This window comes from Octopus bimaculoides, chromosome 10, assembly GCF_001194135.2.
Source record: "Octopus bimaculoides isolate UCB-OBI-ISO-001 chromosome 10, ASM119413v2, whole genome shotgun sequence".
Taxonomy (NCBI): domain Eukaryota; kingdom Metazoa; phylum Mollusca; class Cephalopoda; order Octopoda; family Octopodidae; genus Octopus; species Octopus bimaculoides.
This window is the reverse complement of record NC_068990.1, coordinates 26,266,592-26,275,560: the sequence shown is the minus strand read 5'-3', so window position 1 is coordinate 26,275,560 and position 8,969 is coordinate 26,266,592. Positions and strand designations below refer to the sequence as shown.

The following is an 8,969-nucleotide window of genomic DNA, read 5'->3' as shown; positions in this document are numbered from 1 at the left end:
CTCCCCCCCCCCACTATCTCCAGTTTCATGACATTCTCGGCTTCGATTACTTTTCTTTACGGTCCATTGTTGTTGAATACATCATAAACTACCTTTTATGTCACGCTTCATTTAAACTACCACCATCTCCATGACCACAACACCACCACCACCAACACTATGACTAACACCAATACAAATTATTACAATTTCATCTACTGTCATCATTATCATCATCATCATCATCAGAATCATCATCACCAATCGTTAGTATTTTACTTAACATCAAACCAGCCCCACCACCGCCATCAAATTATCTCTCACTATCGTCATCACTGTCATCATTTCTAATTGCTGCTACATTAATTATCACCATTTCTACACTATTATCACTACCATCACCATGACTACCAACGTGACCACTACAATCCCCACTGCCAACATTTGAGTCACCGCCACCATCACCACCAATACCACCACCACCACAGTAGTCACCACTACCACTGCAGTCACAGCAACCAGCAACACCATCATCACCATCACCACTACAAACATGACCACCACCACCAAAATCACCATTTGTATAGTGACCCTTCCCCCCCACACACACACACACGCACCAGTTTAGCATTAAACTGAAGGATTACTCAAGATCTTTTAGTAGAGTACATGTTTATCGAACTTTTCCTTGGAGAATGTTGATAGTGACTTTGAAGTTTGACTTCTTATCTTCATCAGACTGTCGCAAGTCTAATGAAAGCAAACAAGCTGTAACTTCGATGTTACTGTCGAACTTTTCCTTATAAAAGTTTGAGGAATGGCTGTGTGATAAATAGCTTGCTTCCCAACCACATGGTTCCTGGTTCAGTCCTACTACATGGCACCTTGGGCAAGTGTCTTCTACTATAGCCTCGGGCCGACCAAAGCCTTGTGAGTGGATTTGGTAGATGGAAACTGAAAGAAGCCTGTCATATATATATATAGCACCATTTGAATGTGATTGTTACCAAACACAGACAGACACACATAAACACACACATGTATATATATATATATATATATATATATAAACAATATATGAGTATATGCATATATATGTACATGTATGTACATACCTTCATCTACATGTACATATAGATACATAACTGGGTACATGACGTGGCAAAAGAACATGGACAAAATGATAAACAAGGTACAACAAACAAGCAAGCCACGTAGAAACATCTCCTTTATCAGCTGCCACCATTAAAACACCGGCGTTTCGAAGTGTGTGTGTGTCTGTCTGTGTTTGGTAACAATCACACTCAAATGGCGCTATTTATGTGCCACTGGCACGGAAGCCAAACAGCTGCTCTGGCAATGATAACGCTCAGATGGTGCTGTTAGTGCTCCACTGGCACAGGTGCCAGTCATCGAATACGGTTCAATTACGATTTTGATTTCGATTTCACTTGCCCCAACAGGTCTTCACAAGCAGAGTTTAGTGTCCAAAGAAGGAGAGGTTGGCATGGGTGCCAGTCGTCGGATTTGGTTCGATCATCTATCTTTCCTTCCATTACTTGCTTCATCATTTCATTCTATTTTCTCTTTCTTTTTCTTATATTCTTCTTGTTTTCCTGGCTTTCTAACAGTTTTTCTTTCCTTCTGTTTTTGCAGGTGAGTGAAGCCATATTATTTTAATGACAGTCCTGAGCTTCCAAAGTAAGTACCAGGAATGTGCTGGGTCCAGTTTGATTCCTCGTAACCCACCCCACTTTCTTTAAATCTGTAAAACATTATTTCTTAATAAAACATAACCAAATGAAAATACATAAATAGCTTTTACTGAGAAAATATTGACAGTGACTTTGAAGTTTTTGCTTGCTCACTTTCATTAGATTGAGCTACTTGGGTTCTTTTTAGCTTTATAAAGACTATAAAAAGCCAAAAGGAACCCACATGTAGCAAAGGAAGCGTGCCAAAACTTCGAAGTCATTATCAACATTTTCTTTGAAAAAATTATAGATATGTGATTAGATGCACTCAACATGTGAAAATTAAACCATTCAAGTTTCATCTCTAATGTGAATCCCTTTAAACCCCACTGTTTGCCCCTAGTGATTTATTGTATCTCATGGTTTGGCCAACATGCTATATCCCCACTCATCCCTCCCCTCTCATAAGGTCAAGTAAAAGCAACCCAAGTCCTCGTTCTATGCCCAATGCCTAATCCCTACCCTTACAAACATCAGTCTACTCTGTGGATATGTCAACTGGGTTCCCAACCTACCTTCTCTTGTAGTTTCTCTATGAGTGTCTGGCAATGTGTTTGCTCAACATCAGCTGGTTACATTTATTGTGTGATGTCACGTGTTGCTGACTACTGAAACATATGTAACATATGTAACAGTTGAAATAAAGAAATGCAAAGTCAATGTATAGCTTATCATTTTCTCTTGTTTCAGTCATAGGACTGTAGCCATGCTGGGGTACCACCTTGAAGATTTTTTTAGTTGAATGACTTGACCCCAGTACCTATTTTTTTCTTTTACAGCCATGTACTTATTCTATCAGTCTCTTTTGCTAAACTGCTAAGTTGTGGGGTCATAAACATACTAACACTAATTGTCAAATGGTGGTGGGAACAAACAAACACACACACACACACACATACACGTACACGTGCACATATATACTTTTATATATATATATATATATATATATATAACAGAATTCTTTCTGCCTAACAAATTCACTTACAAGGCTTTGGTTGGTCTGGGGTAATTGTGGAAGGCACTTACCCCAAGTATCACACAGTGGAACTGAACCAGAAATCATGTGATTGGGAAGCAAACTTCTTACCACACAGCCACGTATAATAAAAATAATGAGTGAAAACAAAACAAACAAGTGTGATGTGAAGTCCTTCATTACAGTCATTTCAATGAGCTTATAACATTTCATAACTTCATAATAGAGGAAAAGAAGAAATGAAGTTGAAAATACACAGAAAATATATTAGAATTAATAATTAGAATTTAATTAGATTTAATATATAGGATTATACTTTATTGGTCTATTCTGTCCATGTTATGCTAAGAAGCAAAACATGATACCAGAATATTTGACTCAAGTCAAATATAACGAGCTACTCTAAATTGTTTTGAGAGAGAGAGAGAGAGAGAGAGAGAGAGAGAGAGAGAGAGAGAGAGAGAGAGAGAGAGAGAGAGTGTGTGTGTGTGTTCCCTACAACCACTTGACAACTGGTGTTGGTGGGTTTACATCCCTGTTCAGTAAAAGAGACCAATAGTACATGCACAAGACCTTAGAAACAAGCAAAAATAACACCTGGGGGTCAATTTGCTCTACTATAATTCTTCAAGGTGGTGCCCCAGAATGGTCACAGTCTTATGGCTGAAACAAGTAGAAAATAAAAGATATAAAGTTATAGATTTGTCTAGTTCAGTGATTCTTGACCCTTTTTTTCCCTCATGGACCCTTTCAGTTCCTATTTTACTCAGACCCTTATAACCACCCAATGTTTTAAAATATCCCATAATATTTTTATAATTAAATATTATAAGAAATTGTATTAAAAAAATTATTGGAATATTGCAAATTGTAGAAATATACCCAACTTATTTCAACAACAAATTCTTGTGTGGACCCCTAAGGGGTCAAATAGACCCCGGCTGAGAACCTCTAGTCTAACCTACATCATCGTCATCATTGTTTAACGCCCGCTTTCCATGCTGGCATGGGTCGGATGGTTTGACTGGAAACTGGCGAGCCAGGAGGCCTCACCAGGCTCCAATCTGATCAAGCAAAGTTTCTACAGCTGGATGCCCTTCCTAACGCCAACCACTCCGAAAGTGTAGTGGGTGCTTTTACATGCCGCCAGCATGAGGGCCAGTCAGGCGGTTCTGGCAATGACCATGCTCACAAGGTGTTTTTTACATACTACCTGTATGGGAGCCAGTCCGGCGGCACTAGCAATGACCACACTCAAATGTTGTTTTTCATGTGCCACCAGCATATGTGCCAGTAAGGCGACACTGGCAATGATCATGCTCAAATGGTGCTTTTTATGCGCCACCAGCATGGAAGCCAAGCTGCGACCCTAGCAACAATCACGCTCGGATGTGCTTTTAACATTCCACTGGCACGAGTGCCAATCAGGTAGTACTGTCATTGGCCTCGTCAGTGATTTTGATTTTGATTTCATTTGCCTCAACAGGTCTTCGCAAGCAAAGTTCATTGTCCAATGAATGAGGGGTACTCATAAGTGGGCTGGTTACACCCCACGCTTGGATGAGCTTTTTACATTCCACTGACACCATGCCTGAACTCTTCTAGGCCCATCCACCTCTCTGGTCTGCATCAACACACTGCAGAACTATCTTGTCTACAACTGCACAATGTAGATTTATCAATTTATTTCTCCTGTAACTACACACTGCGGGTTTGCCATATTAACAGCAGCTATACACAGTCAGCAATCAACCTAACACTCTATCACCCTATAACGAGCAGATAGCCATAATATAGACAGAATATTAGGCTACAAAAAAATAAAAGACTCTATATTTTTCATAGAGGTACAACAATAAACTGGAGAAAGCTCTAAGACATAAATAAGATCTTTTATCTGCTCAATAGCTGTAATTTGTTAGAGGATGGTAAAAACCAGTTAATTGAAAAGGAAAGATTGGGACAGATGCCAAAAACATGGTGATTTGTTTTTGAAGAGTCTATTCTGCTAGACATTATGGACAAATTTTAATAATGTTCCAAAACTGTTTGTCTCTTTTTACTATTTTCGTTTCATTTTGTTTATTTTTTATTTATTTTATTATTATTTTTATTATCTTCGGAGCAACTCTTCGATGTTGTTGATGTTTTTCTTATTTGTTATTACACTTTTATCTTCAACTATTTTTTGGTGTTGATATTCTTGGTGGTGCTGGTCGTGGTTGTGGTGAAGGTCTTTCAACGTTATTTTTTTCTTCGTTTGTTCTTCCTCTTTATCTCTTCTCGAAATTTCTCCTTCGTCTAATTCTCCATCCAGTTTTATCTTCAATTTTTTTTCCTATATCTATTATTCATTATTTTCAGTCCAAAGAATTTTTTGTGGGATATATATATACATGTAGACAGATAGATAAAACTAGGAGGGAGACAGATAGAGATAGACAGATAGATAGAGACAGAGAGAGAGAGATAGATAGAGAGAGAGAGGTAGAGATAGATAGATAGATAGATAGATAGATAGATAGATAGATAGATAGATAGATAGATAGATAGATAGATAGATAGATAGATAGATAGATAGAAAGATAAAGATAGGAAGGAGATAGATAGAGATAGCTAGATAGATAGATAAAGAGAGAGATAGGAGGGAGATAGATATGGATAGATAGATTGATAAAGCTAGGAAGAAGATAGATAGAGATATGTAGATAGATAAATTGATAGATAGATAGAGAGAGAGAGAGAGACACACACACATAGACAGATGGATAAAGACAGAGAGAGAGATAGACAAATGGCTAGATAGACAGGAGGGAGATAGATATAGATAGAAAGATAGAGAGACAGAGATAGATAGATAGATAGATAGATAGATAGATAGATAGATACAGAGAGAGAGAGAGAGATAGTTAAAGATAGGAGGGAAATAGATAGAGATAGATAGATAGATAGAGAGACAGACAAAGACAGAGAGAGATAAAGATAGATACATAGATAAATGGATAGATAGACAGAGAGATGGACAGACAGACAGAGATAGTGGGCAATAGAAGAATAAGGATAGATAGACAGATGCTAATCAAGTACCTTCTGTTTTTCAAAAGTTTCCCTCTTTATATTTTTACCAATTTTTCTTCAAAATTTTACTCTCATTTCTTTCTTTAAAATTCTTTCCCTTCCTCCTAAAAATTTCTCTCATTCAATTCTTCTTATCTTATCTTCTGCAATATCTATTGCACAATTCTTCACTTTCGTATTCTCTTTCTTCATAGTTTTCTCTTTTGACTTCTCATCATCCATTCCTAACTATCACTTTTACCATTATCTCTAAAAGAAGGAATCAAAATGCTATGTTCCACAAAGCAACGCATACTTCCACGGTATTATTACCATCAAAATGAGGAATACAATTCCATGATTATGCCAATAAATTCTTGCTAATGCTATGTACTTTTATTTCAACTTTTATTTCAACTTCTATTTTAACTTTAGAAAGTATATCACGCTTTCTGTTTACTTACCTGTTTATTACCTTCTTCTCTTGTGTTACCTGTCTGTCTAACTACCTAGCTTTCTATCAATCTTTTTATCTATATGTATGTGTATGTCTGTGTGCATACATGTGCTGTGCAAGCGCATGTGTGTGTAAATACATATATACACACACACACATATATATATATATATATATATATATTACATATGTCAGTGTATGTATAATATATATGTGACTGTGTGTGTGTGTGTGTGTGTGTGTGTGTGTGTGTGTGTGTGTGTGTGTGTTTAAAACAAATGAGAGGAACAGAAAATGGTATATTCAAGATTCTCTATTAATCACAGCAATTGTTTCAATCCATCTTGCATTGACCCCTGACTCGTTATGGTGCATCCATCAGTGCAGATGTGTCTCATCAGGTGATTTTTCAAAAGTACCTCTTTCAATAAATTTGGTTTTACTTGGTTTGATTATATAGCATATCATTATTTGCCTGTAAGTGGTTGCCTATAGGCTTCATATATATATATATATATATATATATACACACACACACATAATATATATACATTTGTTTTTGTCTCCTCATTCCTTTCTGCAGAAGAGCATAGGCTTGAAGCATCAAAAACTTTTCTATGTTTTCTTGAGCGTTAAACTAATATGCTTTGCTTGTTGTTCCCTCAACTGTCTCTGGCTTTTGTAGAATTTTGAACCACATATATGTGTGTCTGTGTGTGTGCCCATGTGCATGAGAAATGTGTGTGTGAATATCATTTTGTCTTGATATCATGTGATCATTGTAGATGAGTTTAATGTCATACAAGCACCATCATTCATTTCCAATCTTCTGTGAAAACATGTCTGGCCATGGAGCAAGATTAGCTTGCTTGGGAAATGGTGAAAGCGGGTGACAGGAAGGTGCGTCTGGCCGTAGGAAATCTAACACAATAAATTCTGCCTGATCCATGCAAGTCTTGGAAAACAGACATTAAATGATGATGTTGAAACGATGACGAAGATGAAATGGCAGCGGCGGCTGTTGTTTTTGTTGTCAAAGCACCACATAGCATTTTATTCACTTCATTTTCAGTTCTACTTCCAATAAACGTTAGCACCGATTCAGTCATTTAAATTCCGCCATTAAAATCAACTCGGATTCTCGGATTTTGGTCAAGAGAGATAAATGTTTTTATGTGTCACCTGTATATCCATGGCTAACTTTAAAGGTGTCATGGTTTTATCTGACTAAACCACACACAGTTTTATGTTGGTCAATTATGCTTTTGATCCATATATGCATGCACACACACACATACATGTGTATGTGTGTGTGCATGCATGTGCACAAATATTCACATATACGTCTATACACACATACATATATATATATATATATATATATATATATACATACACACTCAATTTAGTACTTCCATCTGGACCTGTATGAATGTAGGATGTTGCCACGCTGTTGCTTATTATTATTATTATTATTATTATTATTATTATTATTATGGATACAGAAATAATTTATTCTCAAACGTGTGATAATACTAATAAAATAGCGGGAAGAGGATAAATTATCCATACATTGCAGAAAAATACGTTACCAGCCAGTCATGGCGATCTGGCAGAATCATTATCATGCTGGATAAAATGCTTAGCTGTATTTCGCTCATTGTGATGTTTTGAGTTCAAATTCTGTCAAGGTCGACTTTGCCTTTCATCCTTCTGGTGGTCAATAAATTAAATACCAGTTATGCACTAGGGTTGATGTAATTGACTAGTCCCCTTCCCCACAATTTCAGGCCTTGTGCCTATAGTAGAAAGGATTACTCTTCTTCTTCTTATTATTATTATTATTATCATTATTATTATTATTATTATTATTATTATTATTATTAAGGTAGTGAGCTGGCTGAATTGTTAGCACACCAGACTGAATGTGTAGCAGTATTTTGTGTCTTTACGTATCGAGTTCAAATTCTGTCGAGGTTGACTTTGCCTTTCATTTTTTGTCAGGGTCGATGAAATAAGTATGAGTTGAGCAAAGGGGTCAATGTAATCGACTAGCCTCCCACCCCACTCCACCGCCACCTCCTCCAAAATTTCAGGTCTTGTGCCTTCATCCCTTTCTCCCTTTCAGGGTTGATAAAATGGGTACCATTTGAACAGTGGGGGAGGAGTTTCGACCTAACCCCTCCCGCAAAACTGCTGGCCTTGTGCCAATATTTGAAACCATTATCACAGAGCTGATGATGATGACAGCAGTGGTGGTGGTGGTGGTGGTGGTGGTGAGAGCAGTATCAACAGCAGTAATGATGATGGTAATGGTGGGGTGGGGATGACGACAATGATGATGATGATGATGATGGTTATGATGATGATGATGCCAATGCTGATAATGATAATCGTAGAGTTGATGTTATTAGTTTCAGTTTCAGAAAATACTCCCCTGCTTCTTACCGTCCCATTTCTGCAGAGTCTCCTGGGTAACAGAATCAAAGCCATTTCTCTCAGAAGATGAATTCCACTTGTGGCAATCTGAATGTTTGTGTATGCATGTGTGTGTTTTGTATTGTTGACTGTACTTATGAATATATGTGAGTGTAAGTGATTATGTGTGTGTATGTGCATGTGTGTGAGGAAGAGAGACTATATATGTATATGTGTGTGAAAAATGTGTGTATAAGTGTGTGTGTGTGTGTGTGTGTGTGTGTGTGTGCATAAAATGTGCTTGATCATGTGTGTATATATATATATA

General features: G+C 37.1%; 1 protein-coding gene across 2 annotated transcripts in view; it reads left to right on the top strand.

Annotated features, from left to right (window-relative positions):
- The window catches only part of LOC106877481 (heparan sulfate glucosamine 3-O-sulfotransferase 5), a 471,645-nt gene that overhangs the window by 84,064 nt on the left and 378,612 nt on the right, over positions 1-8,969 (top strand). Inside the window, exon 2 of one of the 2 annotated variants that reach the window (XM_052971095.1) lies at positions 1,636-1,680. The exons of the other annotated variant lie outside the window; for it this stretch is intronic. The gene's annotated coding sequence lies outside the window, so the exon portion shown is untranslated. The remainder of the gene's footprint in view (positions 1-1,635; positions 1,681-8,969) is intronic. 2 annotated transcript variants of the gene reach the window in all.